The 15476-nt window shown below is 37.9% G+C and overlaps 1 protein-coding gene and 1 pseudogene across 1 annotated transcript in view; both read right to left on the bottom strand.

Annotated features, from left to right (window-relative positions):
- Nucleotides 1-15476, bottom strand: part of PDSS2 (decaprenyl diphosphate synthase subunit 2) — a 247929-nt gene that overhangs the window by 222441 nt on the left and 10012 nt on the right. The gene's annotated exons all lie outside the window — the stretch shown is intronic.
- LOC110583111 lies at nucleotides 3625-3827 on the bottom strand (annotated as a pseudogene).

Raw genomic sequence — 15476 nt, 5'->3', positions numbered from 1 at the left:
GTGCCAGGCTTTGCTGCCACCATCACAGCAACTATGACAGATATAAATAAGTTTATTCTAAAATAATTATGCAAAAGAAGACTAAAGTAGGAGGAATCACTTTATCTGATTTTAAGGCTCACCACGTAGCCATCAAAATCAAGACAGTGTCATATTGGCAGAAGAATAGAAGCAAAGATCAATGAAACAGAGAACCCAGAAATGGGTCATTACAAATACACCAATTGATTTTGACAGAGGTGCAAGAGCAGTTCGGTGGAGCTAGGGTAGTCTTTTCAACAAACTGTGCTGAAATAACTGGACATTCACAGACAGGGGGAGAAAAGTCTAAGAACTGGGGGCGCCTGGGTGGCTCAGTTGGTTAAGCGACTGCCTTCGGCTCAGGTCATGATCCTGGAGTCCCTGGATCGAGTCCCGCATCGAGCTCCCTGCTCGGCAGGGAGTCTGCTTCTCCCTCTGACCCTCCCCCCTCTCATGTACTCTCTCATTCTCTCTCTGTCAAATAAATAAATAAAACCTTAAAAAAAAAAAAAAAGTCTAAGAACTTTGACTTAAAATTCATGCTATCCACAAAAACAAATGCAAAATGGATCACGGATTTAAATGTAAAGCATGAAACTATAAAACTTTTATTTTTAAATTTTGGTTTTAATTTAAGCAGCTTTACTGAGGTGTAATTGGCATACAATAAACTGCACGTATTTAACATGTACACTAACACTTGTAGAAGAAAATATAGGAGAACATCTTTGGGACCTAGGGCTAGGAAAAGACATTATATCAAATTTAGGAGGAAAAATATCCAACAAAACAGGATAGTGAATTATGGTATATCCGTACAAGGAATACAAGGTGGTTGTTAAAAATTATGTTCATTGAACATTAAAAGCAATCCTCTATATATTGCTATATAAACAAAATACACACATGGACAAACTCATTTTTATAGTCTTGCAGGCTATCTAGCTATCTCTAGATGGTAAGATTCTGGGTACTTTTTAAATAAATTTCTATACTGTCTAACAGTGACATGTTTTACATAAAAATGAGATTAAATTTTTAAAATGAAGTAACACATACTAAAGAATAAAGAAGGCTCTTTTCAACTGGAGATTTTTATATACAATAATGTTAAAAACCTACTTGTTTTAGTCTCCCAGAAAAAAATAAAACTATCCTCTCTGATACAGAAACATTTGCTTTTTCTTTATGATTTCTCCAGGTTCCTGAAGAGACACCATTCATTTCCAGCCTAAAAACAAACAAAACTTGACCAGATTTCCTTTAAAAAAAAAAATCCACGCAGGGGCACCTGGATGGCTCAGTCGTTACGCATCTGCCTTCGGCTCAGGTCATGATCCCAGGGTTCTGGGATCGAGCCCCGCATCGGGCTCCCTGCTCGATGGGAAGCCTGCTTCTCCCTCTCCCCCACCCCCTGCTTGTGTTCCCTCTCACTGTGTCTCTTTCTGTCAAATTATAAACAAAATCTTTGGGAAAAAAAAAATCCATGCAACCCAAGGGCTGTATATGCCCATTCACCCTAAATTTGATAACCTCTACACTTCTATTATATCTAGCTGTAAATAGCAATGAGTACAGATTTAGAATTTTTAAATAGATAATTTATTAAAATGCACTCACAAGAGTACTCTACAATAAATATATAGTAAAGGAAAGATGAACAGGAAAAAGGGAAAAGAAAATAGAAGGAAAAGAATATCTTAACTTGATCTTGAGAAAAATATAATCACTTTAGTTCTGAGGATAAGAAAGAAGACATACAGAAAACAGTTTCCTCTTTATATTGGTAATTTGTATGAAGATCAGAATCTGCGAAAGCTTATTTGATGCTTTGGAGTTACCAGAGCTTTCTGTGCAGTTCAAAGTCAAGGTTTCTCAAGTGGAGACACATGGCTCCTTTGTGTATGTTCTTTCCCTCAGTGAAACTGCTTGAAATGTCCAAGCCTAATGATATAAATACTGATGCTTTCACAGTGAATATTCTGGATGGCATCATTTCTCTATGCTTTCCAATGTCTTAAAAATGTTTTGTTTTTGTTTTATAGGCCTGAATTAAGGAAACATAATATGCTGAAATCATCAAGAGGTTTTCTCAGGTTCATTAAAGTTCTCCCACATGGTTAACTGCTGATTTTTACCCAAAATTAACATGATACTAACTCTACTCTTCCTGAATTCCACACATGGTATTCTAGTGAAAGGGAAGGGCAAAATTATCTTCCTCCTATTTTCCATCAATCCAAATTCTACCCATTCTTCAAGCAGCTGCTCAAATTCTTCCACAGAACCCTCCGGTTTAGTCAGCCCACAGTGGTCTATCCCTGACCTGAACTCCTGTAACACTTAACTAAATCTTCCATTTGGCAATTACTAACAATTATGATGAAATTATTTTTATCTTACATTATCACTTGAACTTCACAGATTTACAACTAGGTTCCTCAAGAATATTCTATGTCCTTGGAGTATAGAAACCCTTTTTATCTCAACAAACCTGTCATTGTGTTTTAATACACAGTTGATGGTCAATAAATACTGGTTGACTAACTGCAACACAACTATACCTTTCAATTCCCCTCCTTAATTGACACTAATGTGTGTGTGGTTTTTTTCAATGCTTAGCTATTATTCCTCTCGCCTACTTTCTGTCTTATGGACAGAACTACAAAGCAGAGGCTGAAGATAGGGGCTTTAAAGGGAATTGTTTTCTCTTTGTCTCCCTGCAGCAGAACTTGTTTAAACACGTTAAAGGAGAATAAAACTAAATTTATACCTATGGCACATTTCTTTCAAAGTGAAACAACCATCATTTTAACAGGAAATAAGCTACCTTTCTTGGAAACTATTCTAAGGGAAAAGTCGAGAGAGTAACCCCTGTGCACTAACAGACTGCTTTCCGATAAAAGCCTATGATGAATTCCATCAGCCTCAGCCCGCCATACTCCCAAACTCTGCACTCACGACTTGCGTGAGTCCTTACGAATTCAAAGATATTTTTACCAATCATGTGAATTCTATCCAAAAACATCCTTCAGTGCCAGAAAGGCTTTATGATTAGGGGTCCATTCTTTTAAGAATATTTATACTGCCTAAATAACTCCAGATGTTTTACTCTGGGTTTTGGTTAAGAGGTGGGGCAGGAGGGCAGAAATCAAAATGAGGACCCTCCCAATTAGAACATTTGCCATTCCATCCTAAATGAGCCCTTTCTTATATTTCTGCCTGATGTTCCAGAATTTAAACTTACGACACTCGTGTGTAATGCCAAAATATGAGGATTTAGATAGGATTGTTACAAAAAAAAAAGGTTTGCGGATAGCTTACACCTAAATTATTTTTACAAAGCACAATCATATGAAACAGGACTTGCTTCCTGCATTTATAATGAACTTGCCAACAGTATGAAGCACTATTTGTAGACAGCTGTTTTTGATAGAGGAGCAAATTATGGAATAACAAATTCTTCATATTTTGCAGAAGTTGTACACCTGCCGATTAGAATTTGTTTTCAAATCCTAAATCTATACTATCTGAAAGCTAATATATATACATATATATTAGAATTTTTAGAATTTTAATACAGTTCAAATCAGTGTGCCAGTTTCATTGATGCTCCTTCATTGCCAAACCTGGGGGCAGGGACTGCTTCAGTTTTTCTGCCTTCTCTTTGTGATGACCAAGGTATAAAGGTATCTGCTGCACTGAACTTTAAATTTCACATTATCCTTATTTTTCTTGATCTTGACAGATTCTGTTCACCTGGCCGTGAGCATAAAGTCCTTGATTTCTTCAATTCTGCGAGGCATGGCCGCGAGGAGTGCAGGGGGCACATGGCTGGCACGGCAAGGGGCAAAAAGCAAGAATGGAAAAGAGCGAGAATTCTGTTTCTGGGCAGTTCTGAAAGCTAATATATTTTCATTCTATATATTACATATAGTCAAAATCTTCTGAAGCATTCTGATCACTCAGTAGTGCATTGTACAGCCTCATAAGGAACTTTATACTACTCTTCCTGGTGTCTTCAAGAAGGTGTATGCCAGTCCTGTGAAGATTTCAAAATAAAAAGACTCAATAGCATCTCTTTAATCCATCCCTACAAATGTTATAGCCAGGAAAACTTGCCCCACCTAATCTTAATCAATCCTGCTACAATTTAAGTGCATTTAAGTAATGACTCAAGCAAAGGTGAGGGAAAAGGCAAAGTCCTCTGGTTGGGAAAGGTTTTACTCCATTCAATTAAATTCTGTGAGTACTTATTGAAGTCTTTATATGTGTCAAGTATATGCTGGGCAATAGGAATATAAAGACAAAGTCATCTCTTTCAAAAAGATCATAGTCTTAGAAACACTTATATGGAAATCAGAGGCCCAAATAAAGGATCCAAATAGGTCAATTAATCCATGAAGCTGTCAGCTGTAACTGATGCATCTCAAATGGCGAACTGAAGAGCATATGCCCAATCTTTTTTCTCCCAGCTTTACTGAGGAATAATTGACTTATACTTATATATATATTTATATATATACTTAATATATATATTTAAAATGTACAACATATGCCCAGTCTAAAGGAAGCAGCCACCACTTGACACCAGCTGATCAAGACCATGGAGAATGAAAACTCAATGGTGTTATATCTTCTGATTTTTAGAAGAGACAGGAAGCTGGAGGAATGAGCAATTTAAACTGGAGAAATCACAGAATACTTATCAAAAAGGCTAATACTTGAGTAAAGTCCAAGTTAAGCAATGTTTACCAGATATGAACGTGGATGGTTTACTTCCTATGGCTACAGCTTAGGGTGGAAGTGGAGAGAGTGGCCGAAGTGACTAGAAAGGAAGGACGGGGTGTTTTGCCACACACAGGCCACACTGTATCCTACAGAACATGGGAAGCCACTAAGGGGTCTGTGACTCCGTTATCACAGATGGTTAGAATTTACCTATCTGCAGGAAACTTATCAACCTGCCATTCAGTGAGATTTCGAGATTTGACAGGCATATAAAGAGCCAGGCACCTTGCTTATAATCCATAAAACTAGACTGGGCATCACCATATCTAAACATTTGTCTTAGCCCCCCTAACTACTGGGACATCTAAGTGCTCCCATGGTTCCAGTAGCAGCAATGACTGCTTAAACAAACAGCAGCCAATTTACCCATGGAGAGGAGTATACTGGAGAATTCTGGGAGATCTACCACTCCCAGATGTTTCTCCTTTAATCTTGGCCAAGAGTAAAAAAGTGAAAGCATCAGAGCACCTGGGTGGCTCAGTCGTTAAGCGTCTGCCTTCGGCTCAGGTCATGATCCCAGGGTCCTGGGATCGAGCCCCGCATCGGGCTCCCTGCTTGGCAGGAAGCCTGCTTCTCCCTCTGCCCCTGCTTGTGTTCCCTCTCTCGCTATCTCTCTGTCAAATAAATCTTAAAAAAAAGCGAAAGTACCTTATTCATTGTTAAAATGACTTAGAGATTACAAAACCTCTTGACAGATATTATTCCCACTCATCTAAGAGACCCTCGGCTCCCTATTTTCTACTTTGCCTGGGTTTGTAACCCAACCACAGCGGCCAATTATATTCATATTCTGAACTCCTGTATACTAAACCAACTTCAAGAATTCTAAAATCTAATTCAGAGCCATATGTTAATCAGCAACCACTAGTTCCTTCAAACTCCTAACCCATTAGTCAATCCTATTTTACTGGCAATTCATTAATGAAATATAATAAACTCAATGCAAAATTAATCTATATTTTGCTTCAGAAAGGATGTTTATTTTTGCCAAGGATATGTCCCATTCTCCAGTTAGGGAGGGAGAAATAAAACTATGTTGTCACCTAAGTCTTTCATTCAAGACTCACAACAAGATAGCTATTATTATTCCCAATTTTGCTAATGAGAAAACAGAAGGTCTGAGTAGTTAACATGCCCAAACAGCAGCTAATAAATGACATAAGCCAGGGCTGAATCCAGTTCAGTCATGTTCCAAAACTATGTTTTTTCCACTACACCACACAGCTTCACCTGCTACTATTTCTCATGATAACAGTTCTAGGACTCCACTTCTACCTTATATTTATTTGTACAGTGCAGCATATTTTTCAAACTCCACCCCAGTTTTTTCCTAGGTGGACCAGGTAAATGCAGGAGTACTTTTAAATTTAGATTAAAATTCTAAAGTCAGGGTTGCACAGTCAGTTAAGCATCCAACTGAGGTTGAGGTCATGATCTCAGCTCAAGGTCCTGGGATCAAGCCCCATGTCGGGCTCTGCACTCAGCACGGCATCTGCTTGAGATTCTCTCTCCCCCTCCCTCCCTCTGCCCTTCCCGCTCACGCTTTCTCTCTCTTTCTAAAATAAATAAATAAATCTTTAATAAAATAAAATAGCTTTATATAATTTTATATAAAATTCTAAGGCCAGGACTACCAATTTCTTAGATGCTCGTTTCTGGAGCTCCTTTCTATGTACTCACAAACTTGTATCATACACACTCTATTGTCACTCTTGTGTTTAATCATGGGTACTACAGAACAAAAAGTATGTGAGAAAAATATATAATACTTAAAAATAATAGTACTACATAAAAATGCTTTTAATAAAAACTTTGTATATACTATATTAGTCCTGTGAAAATAAATGACAATCCTTTTAAGTATATAGCAACAAAAAAGAAATAACCTCAAGTTAGAGAGAAATGGTGAAGCAGATTTGTGAAGCCATTTCTATTTTGAGTATAAAATAAATTTCATTTACTTGTTGATATTTAACAATTTAAGATATAGAAAGCACCTGGAACAAAGCCCCTGTAATTATTAAATGTTATACAGAATATGTTCATGCAAATTATCAATGTTTGAAAAATTCAAAACACTACTGTTAAGTTTTTAGAGTATGGTATAATACTTACTAGACCTATCTCTAGCCTCACAAACTCTGGAAATAAAACCAATTCAGTTTGCTTAAAAAAAAAAATCTTTGGAGCAAATGAAATAAACTTCCAAGGAGATTCCAAAAGAATGGTAATTTTTAAAACTATTTTTAAATATTTGTTAAAATGAAGTTTCAGTATACAAAAATAGAAAAAAATGAAAGGTTTTGAGTAAGGTTTGGTGAGTCATAGGAAGGAAAGCAAATGCAGCTGCACTCCATGAACTAAAGATTTGTATCTAGAACTTCAAGTATTAAATCAGAAACAACTATCTGAATGGTTAACATCTAGTGCCCATTTTAAAAACCTACTCCAAGGCAGCCATTTTTAGAAAAACATTCATTCAACTCTTCAAACCACAAGCACAGATGAATATTTTTTGGTAACTAAAGGTCCTCTAAGGTGTTACACACACACACACACACACACACACGAAAATTCTGACTCCTGTAAAAGGATAAAGAAGGGATAATTATAGAATACAACAGTATTGATGGAACGCAGTTGGCAATACAGTGGTAATGAGCAATATGAGAAGAGAGAGATGTGGGTATCTGAATCTTAATTCATTAGAATCTAAGCACAAAGAGTTAAGTATTACAGCACTTCAAAACCTATGATCAATTCATCCTTACTAACTGGGCCCAATCCTTGAGTAATACATGGAACATTTTTAAAGGATAAAAATTCAGTCATCCATTATTGCCTTAAGTGATTTGTATTAAAATATTATTTATAGATGTATAAATATAAAAATTATAAACACTGTATGGTTATAGTTCTTATATAACTAAAATAAATAAAATTACAAATTGAGTACAAAACTTAGTCAAATTGTCATTAATTTACTATGACAGATGATGGTACTTGACCAAAACTAAGCTGCAATTCCCAATATGAAAACGGTTCTTGATGGTCCTGGTAGGTTCTTTGGAAAAGGGGAAGCCCATGGTGTAAAGACGTTATTTTCTCACCACTTTTCTCTATTCAAACTATAAACTTTTATTCATATAACATAGTGCTCTTACTGTGTCTCTGAACGGGGCCTGGAAGATTCTCCCTTCACTCTTGACACCAGAAAAGGATTGGTGAGGGGCCCACTACAATCATTACTAACCGCTCGAATGGCTCTTGCTAGGGCTAAGGATTTGGGTGGAAGAACTACAACTGACATGGACTGCCTAAACTCAGAAAGTGATGGGAGCAGCTCAGGGAAGGTTGGGTGGGTCCGGGTGGTAGCTGTTAACTGCCAGAAGCACAGTGGACATGGTGATCCTAACAGGCGGCAGGGTAATATTAGGTAATCTCAGGCTTTGTTGTGATAGGCAGAAATCCCTGTCTATATTTCATTAGTCAGACCCAAGAATTCAAATTAAGGGCCATCCCACTAAGATCTGTTTTGATTTAAACAAACAAGCAAACAACTCTATATCTAGTGAACAGAGACCCATGTGAGACACTTGAGAGTCATGACCTCTGGCCCAAATCCAAGACCCACAGTTGTTGAATGAATTGGAGGCCAATTCCCTTATGGAAGATTTTTTTCCCAAATGGATCTCTAGCCATTTACCCAGGTAATCATGAGCTGGTGAAAGGGAAATACCCAATGCCCTTGAGGATGATTACCTACTAGCTCTGAGTTAACATTAATTCTTAGGAATTAAGAATACCACTGGTCCACGAGTCAGACTGACGATTTATGAGTCACGCAGAGAGATGGAGTTCTAACTCAGCCTCTTCTCAGAGTAGTCATTGTGAGACCCAAACACATCCTACTTTTCAGATATTCCCACAACCTGACAGACTCCCACAGTGGCTCCCTGGCTCAGGAGGAAGGAATATTACAGTAAAAAGTACAAAGTAGAAGCTGAATGAATTCGATTTCCTTGTCAAAATCACTGCATTTCTAGGGGAAATTTCTCAAATTTCTAAAGGAAAGGTGAGATGTTGATATGAGACAAAGACAAAAGGGTAACAAGTTCTGGGTGGGGAACCCCTTGCTTGAATAACAGGTGTACATACCACCCTCCTCCCCCCACAACTTTATGACTGTATAGACAAGTCAAAAGATGCCTCCACCTACAGTAATGTTGTGTTGAACCAGTAAAAAAGCCCTAATTAATACATCACAGCCCCCCACAGTTTTGGAACAAGGCCATGGCCCTTTCAGCAAGCAAATGAAGTAACTATTTCCTTTCGAGAAAAAGCTCCTGGCTTTTTCCTAGTAGACTGGTGAAAACTGAACAGAACAATATAATATGACCATGCAATCTAGTACCTCAACATTAATCGTTATTGGATGCATTTAATTCTCAATTCCAGCAGGCCATCATCAAGAAAAACAGGTGCAGGCCCAAATGGGATCTGAAGGCACAATTACATTGCCTATCAGATCATTTATACTCCCTAAGAGTGAACTGTACCCTGCTACATGCCACCTACCCCTCAAGCTGCACCTATGGCTTCAGGTGGCCACTAAGCTCAGGATTAAGGGGGGTGTCCTGCCCAGAACCTATTCTCCCTTTGTCTCATAACACTTCACTTTCCTTTAAGGAAATTCCTTTCCCTTATTCTATGAGGTCTGAGCTGGTCTGAAATACAGGAGTTAGCCCCTAACTGACTAAAGGAGAGGCCAATGACCCAGGCAGGGCTACTAACAGTACACAGTTTGCCAGTAAAGAAACTAGCTACAATAGTTATAAGATGAAAGAAAGGCCAAATTAATCCTCCCTCACAGGAATTTGAGCTTTACGGAGCCATATGAGGATAAAAGATAGCCAGAGCCAAAACTTCCTGACCACAGTGCTGTCAATGCAGAGAACAGTGCAACAGTGCAGAGAAATTGTCCCTAAATTCATGCTTCTGATAACCCTTAAGAGCACCCCCAGTTTCCATTCTTCCTAAGGCCTGATTTTTTTAACTCCCCCTTTGAAACTGTGATCCATCTAGTGTCCTTCCAATAAATTTCTTATATTTGCTTAAGTAATCCAAAATCAATTTCTTTCTTTGCAACCAAACAACACTAAAAGATCATAAATCCCTATGGCTTCAAATCTTACCCTCCAACTCTAGCTCGTGTCTACTTCCATTAGGAGCACTGGATCCATTCTAAAAGCATTTTGGACATCTCCACATGCCACAAACACTTCAAGTTCAATAAATCTATAAAATTTCCCCCTATACTCTGTACCCAAACATGCTTCTCCTCCTGTGTGCCAGGAGGTGCCAGGAGGTACCAATTAATGGTATCTCAACATACTCAATTATTCAGCTGACTTCAACTCTGTTCTCTTAATCTCAAAATTACCAAGTCCTGTCAACTCCACTTTGCAAATGTACCTTACATCCATTTTTTATAATTCACCTCCACCACCAGTGCCCAAGTGTATACCCTACCCTCATCATTCCTTTATCACCAAGAACATCTTCTCAATTTTCAATATCTAATTCAAGTCATTTCATTGAGCATTCTTGATTCATTAGCCCCCTGCCTAGTGGACCCCTCTATTCTTTGTGTCTTCATTTTATTTGAAAATACTTTGTCCAACATGTGTAACATTTTATTACACTTACTGTTTTATGCATCTATTTCCCTTATTTGAATATACATTTTGGGGGGTAGAGATGTGGTTCAGTGCCTTGTGTTCTTTGAATCCCCTGGTAATAAGCACAGTACCTGGCCACTAGGGGACACACTTGACCAGCTGCTGAAAGAAGAAATGAATGGAAGAATGAAACTGGACCCCTATCTTACACCATTCACAAAAATGAACTTGAAGCAGATTTTAGACTTATATGTAACACCTGAAACTGTAAAACTCTATAAGAAAATAAAGAAAAACTCCTTGACATTGGTCTTAGGAATGATTTGTTGAATATGACACTAAAAACAAAGGCAACAAAACAAAAAATAAACAAGTAATACTACATCAAACTGAAAGCTTCTGTACAGCAAAGGAAACAATCAACACAATGAAAAGATAACTACAGAATGGGAGAAAATATTTGCAAAACATATATCTCAATAGCAAAATCATAATAACAATAATAATCCAATGAAAATATGGGCAAAGGACCTGAAAAGACATTTTTCCAAAGAAAACAGAGATGGCGATCAAGTACATGAAAAGGTGTTCAACACTAATCATTAGGGAAATGTAAGTCAAAACTACAATGAGATATCACCTCACACCTGTTAGGATGACTTTTAATGAAAGACAAGAGATAGTAAGTGTTGGCGAGAATGAGGAGAAAAGGAAACTCTAGTGCACTATTGATGGGAATGTAAATTGGTACAGCCAGGGGCGCCTGGGTGGCTCAGTTGGTTAAGCGACTGCCTTCGGCTCAGGTCATGATCCTGGAGTCCCTGGATTGAGTCCCGCATCGGGCTCCCTGCTCGGCAGGGAGCCTGCTTCTGCCTCTGACCCTCCCCCCTCTCATGTGCTCTCTCTCTCATTCTCTCTGTCTCAAATAAATAAATAAAAATCTTTAAAAAAAAAAAATTGGTACAGCCATTATGGAAAACAATATGGAAGGTCCTGAAAAAATTAAAAATAGAACTATCACAAGATCCAGAAATCCCACTTCTAGGTATCTATCTGAAGGAAATGAAAACATTGCCTTGAAGTATTATTTACACTCCCATGTTCAGCATTATTCATGATAGCCAAGATATGGGAACAACTTAAGCCAAGATATGGGAACAATTCGACTGATAAATGATAATGAATATGTGATATACAAATACACACACACAGTGGAATATTATTCAATCATGAGAAAGAAGGAAATCCTGCCATTTGCAAAAACATGGATGAACCCAGAGGACATTAGGCTAAATAAAATACTGTATGATCTCACTTATGAGAAGTGGAATCTGAAAAAAAGGGGGAAAGGGGGGGGTCAAACTCAACCCACATAAAAAGACAGTAGAATGATGATTACCAGGTACTGGGGGTAGAAAAAATGGGGAGATGCTGGTCAAAGGGTATAAACTTTCAGTTATAAGAAAATAAATACTGAGGATCTAATGTACAGCATGGTGACTCTAGTTAATAACACTTTGTTGGATACTTGAAATCTATGAGAGCAGATCTTGAGCATTCTTACCACACATATCGGCGCACACACAAAGGTAACTGTGTGAGGTAATCATTCCACAATGTATACATATATCAAATAATCATGCTGTACACTTTCAATATATATAATTTTACTTGACCATTCACCTCAATAAAGCTGGGCAGGGGGAGAAATGAATAGATTATAGCAAGCTTCTCCCAGGTCTTCCTGCCTCCAGTTTTTCTTTTCTGCAACCCACAACCTTCACAGCTGCAAAAGTCAGCTTTCAAAAGACATATCTATTCCAGTCTTCTCTACTGCTTAACCTTAGTGGTCTCCGGTGACCTCAAAATAAAATTAGATCTTAACACTACATAAAGAAGCTCCTCAAAATCTAGCTGCTTTTCCTTTCTTTTATTTTTAAAACAACTTTAATTCACAGCAGCTTTATTTATAGTAGCCAAAAGCCAGAAACAATCAAAATGTTCATTTAAGGTGAACAGATAAACAAATTGCTTATATCCATGCAAAGGAACACCCTTTAGCAATAAAAATGACACATTTGATAACATTCACTAACAATAAAACGTACCCATTTTAAGTGTACAGTAAAATGTTTTGCCAAATGTATACACCTACGTAACCACCACCACAATAAAGATATGATACATTTCTAGCAACCTAAAATTTCCTTTGTTCCCCTTTATGGCCCCAAGCAAACAACCAAAGTAGATGCTTCCTGTCACTGTAATTTTACCTATTCTAGATTTTCCATGTAAATGAAATCATACAGTATGCACTCCTTTGTACCTGGCTTCTTTCACTCAGCATAGTGTTCTTGAGATCCATCCATGTTACTGAGTGACTCGTTAATCAATTCATTTTTCTTTCTGAAGGACATTCCATTCACCTTAGACATTTAGATTGTTTCTAGTTTATGGCTACAGTAAATAAAACTGCTCTGAATAATTGTGTTGAAATCTCTGACTGCACATTTGTTTCCATTCTCTCTCTTTTTTTTTTTTTAAAGGCAGGGTTCAGTTGAAGAGTTTATTTTTTTTATTTTTTAAAGATTTTATTTATTTATTTATTTGAGAGAGAGAGAGAGAGAAACAGCATGAGAGGGGATAGGGTCAGAGGGAGAAGCAGGCTCCCCGCCGAGCCGGGAGCCCGATGCGGGACTCGATCCCAGGACTCCGGGATCATGACCTGAGCCAAAGGCAGTCGCTTAACCAACTGAGCCACCCAGGCGCCCTACCATTTCAATACCCAGGAGTGGGATTGCTGAATTATAAGATATAAGGGGTACACTTAACTTTTTTAAAAAAAGACCAAATAGTTCTTCACAGTGGTTGTACCATTTTACAGTCCCATTAGCAGTACAGGACAGTTCCAGCTGTTCCACATTCTCACCAACATTTATTATGCTCAGACTTTCTAAAGTTAGCCGTTCTTGTTTGTATGCAGTGACATCTCATTCTGGTTTTACTTTGCATTTTCAGGTGACTAATGATGTTAAGCATGTTTTCACGTACTAATTGGCTAGGTAACTTCTTTTGTAAAATATCCAAATCTTTTCCAATTTTTGAACTGGTTGTCCTCTTGAGTTGTAAGACTTCTTTGTATGTTCCAGCCCTTTGTCAGACATGTGTGTATTTTCTGCCACTCTGTGGCTTGCTGTTTTCTTTTCTATCTGTCTATCTATCTATCTATCTATCTATCTATTTATTATTTGAGAGGGAGAGAACACGCACGCGCAAGAGCAAGAGGAGGGGCAGAGGGAGAGTGTCTTCAAGCAGACTTCCCACTGAGCGTGGAGCCCAAGGAGGGGCTCGAGCCCACAACCCATGAGATCATGACCTGAGCCTAAATCAAGAGTTGGATGCTCAACAACTAAGCCACCCAAGTGCCCCATTGGCATTTTATTTTCTTAACAGCATTTTTAAAAGTGCAGTTTTAAATTTCGATGAACTCTAGTTTTTCTTTTATAATTTTTTCTTTTACACTTCATGCTTTCTAAAAATTCTCTGCTTACTTCAAAGTCCCAATTTTTTTCCTGTATTTTCTTTTAGAATTTTCAAATTTTAGCTTTCACGTTTAGGTATAGGATCCATTTCAGGGTCACTGTTCTTTAAGGCATGAGGTTTTTGCCCCAGCACCATTTGTTGAAATACTATCCTTTGCCCACTGAACTGCCTTGCTACCTTGTTCAAAATATGGATTACCATATATACATGTGGATCCATTTCAGAACTATATTCAGTTATAGTGATGTATACGTCTGTCTGTATACCAATCCCTCACAGTTTTGCTTATTATAGCTATCTAGGAAGTTTTAAAATCATGTAATGCTAGCATTACAGGGTTATTTTTCAAAATTGTTTTAGCTATTGTGGATCTTTGCAATCACAGATTAATTTTAGGATCAGCTTATCAATTTTGACAAAAAATCATCTGTAGAAATTTTGATTGGGATTATGCTAAATCTGCAGATGAATTTGGGAAGAACTGACATTTTAATAGTATTAACTCTTCCAATCCATGAACAGGGTATATTTAGGTCATCTTTGATTTCCTCATCAGTGTTTTATAGCTCTCAATGTACAGACTTTGTATATATTTTGTTAAAATTTATCCCTCAGCATTTCATGTTTTTTAAATCTTTTTCTTTGAGATTTTTATTTATTTATTTGACAGAGACAGAGAGAGACACAGCGAGAGAGGGAACACAAGCAGGGGCAGTGGGAGAGGGAGAAGCAGGCCTCCCGCCGAGCAGGGAGCCCGATGTGGGACTCGATCCCAGGACCCTGGGATCATGTGACCTGAGCCGAAGGCAGACGCTCAACGACTGAGCCACCCAGGCGCCCCGCATTTCATGTTTTTGATACTATTGCAAACATTTTGCAAATCCATTTTCCAACTGTTCATTGCTGACATAAGCAAACACAATTGGTTTGTATATTTTGACATTATATGCTTTATGCTTGCTATACTCACTTATCAATTCTAGTAGCTTTTTTGTAAATTCTTAGGGATTTCTTAGCATGTGATGTAATTTAGTAATTAAGACTTGCTTTTCTTTTCTAATCCAATATGCCTTTAAATTATTTTTCTTGACTGGCTAGAACTTCTGGTAAAATTTTAAACAGAAGAGATAAGGAGAATCTCCTTGAGTCCTGTCCTAGAAAACATTCAGTCTTTCACTATTAAGAATATTAGGTATTATTTTTCATGGACCCTCTATATCAGATTTTTAAGAATTTTTTTTTAAAGATTTTATTTATTTATTTGACAGAGAGAGACACAGCGAGAGAGAGGGAACGCAAGCGGGGGGCAGTGGGAGAGGGAGAAGCAGGCTTCCCGTGGAGCAGGGAGCCCCATGCAGGGCTCGATCCCAGGACCCTGGGAGCGGAAGGCAGACGCCAACGACTGAGCCACCCAGGTGCCCCTCTATATCAGATTGAAAA

The sequence above is a fragment of the Neomonachus schauinslandi genome, chromosome 8, assembly GCF_002201575.2.
Source record: "Neomonachus schauinslandi chromosome 8, ASM220157v2, whole genome shotgun sequence".
In the NCBI taxonomy this organism is placed as follows: domain Eukaryota; kingdom Metazoa; phylum Chordata; class Mammalia; order Carnivora; family Phocidae; genus Neomonachus; species Neomonachus schauinslandi.
The sequence above is the reverse complement of the archived record's forward strand: the minus strand, read 5'-3'. Positions and strand labels throughout refer to the sequence as shown.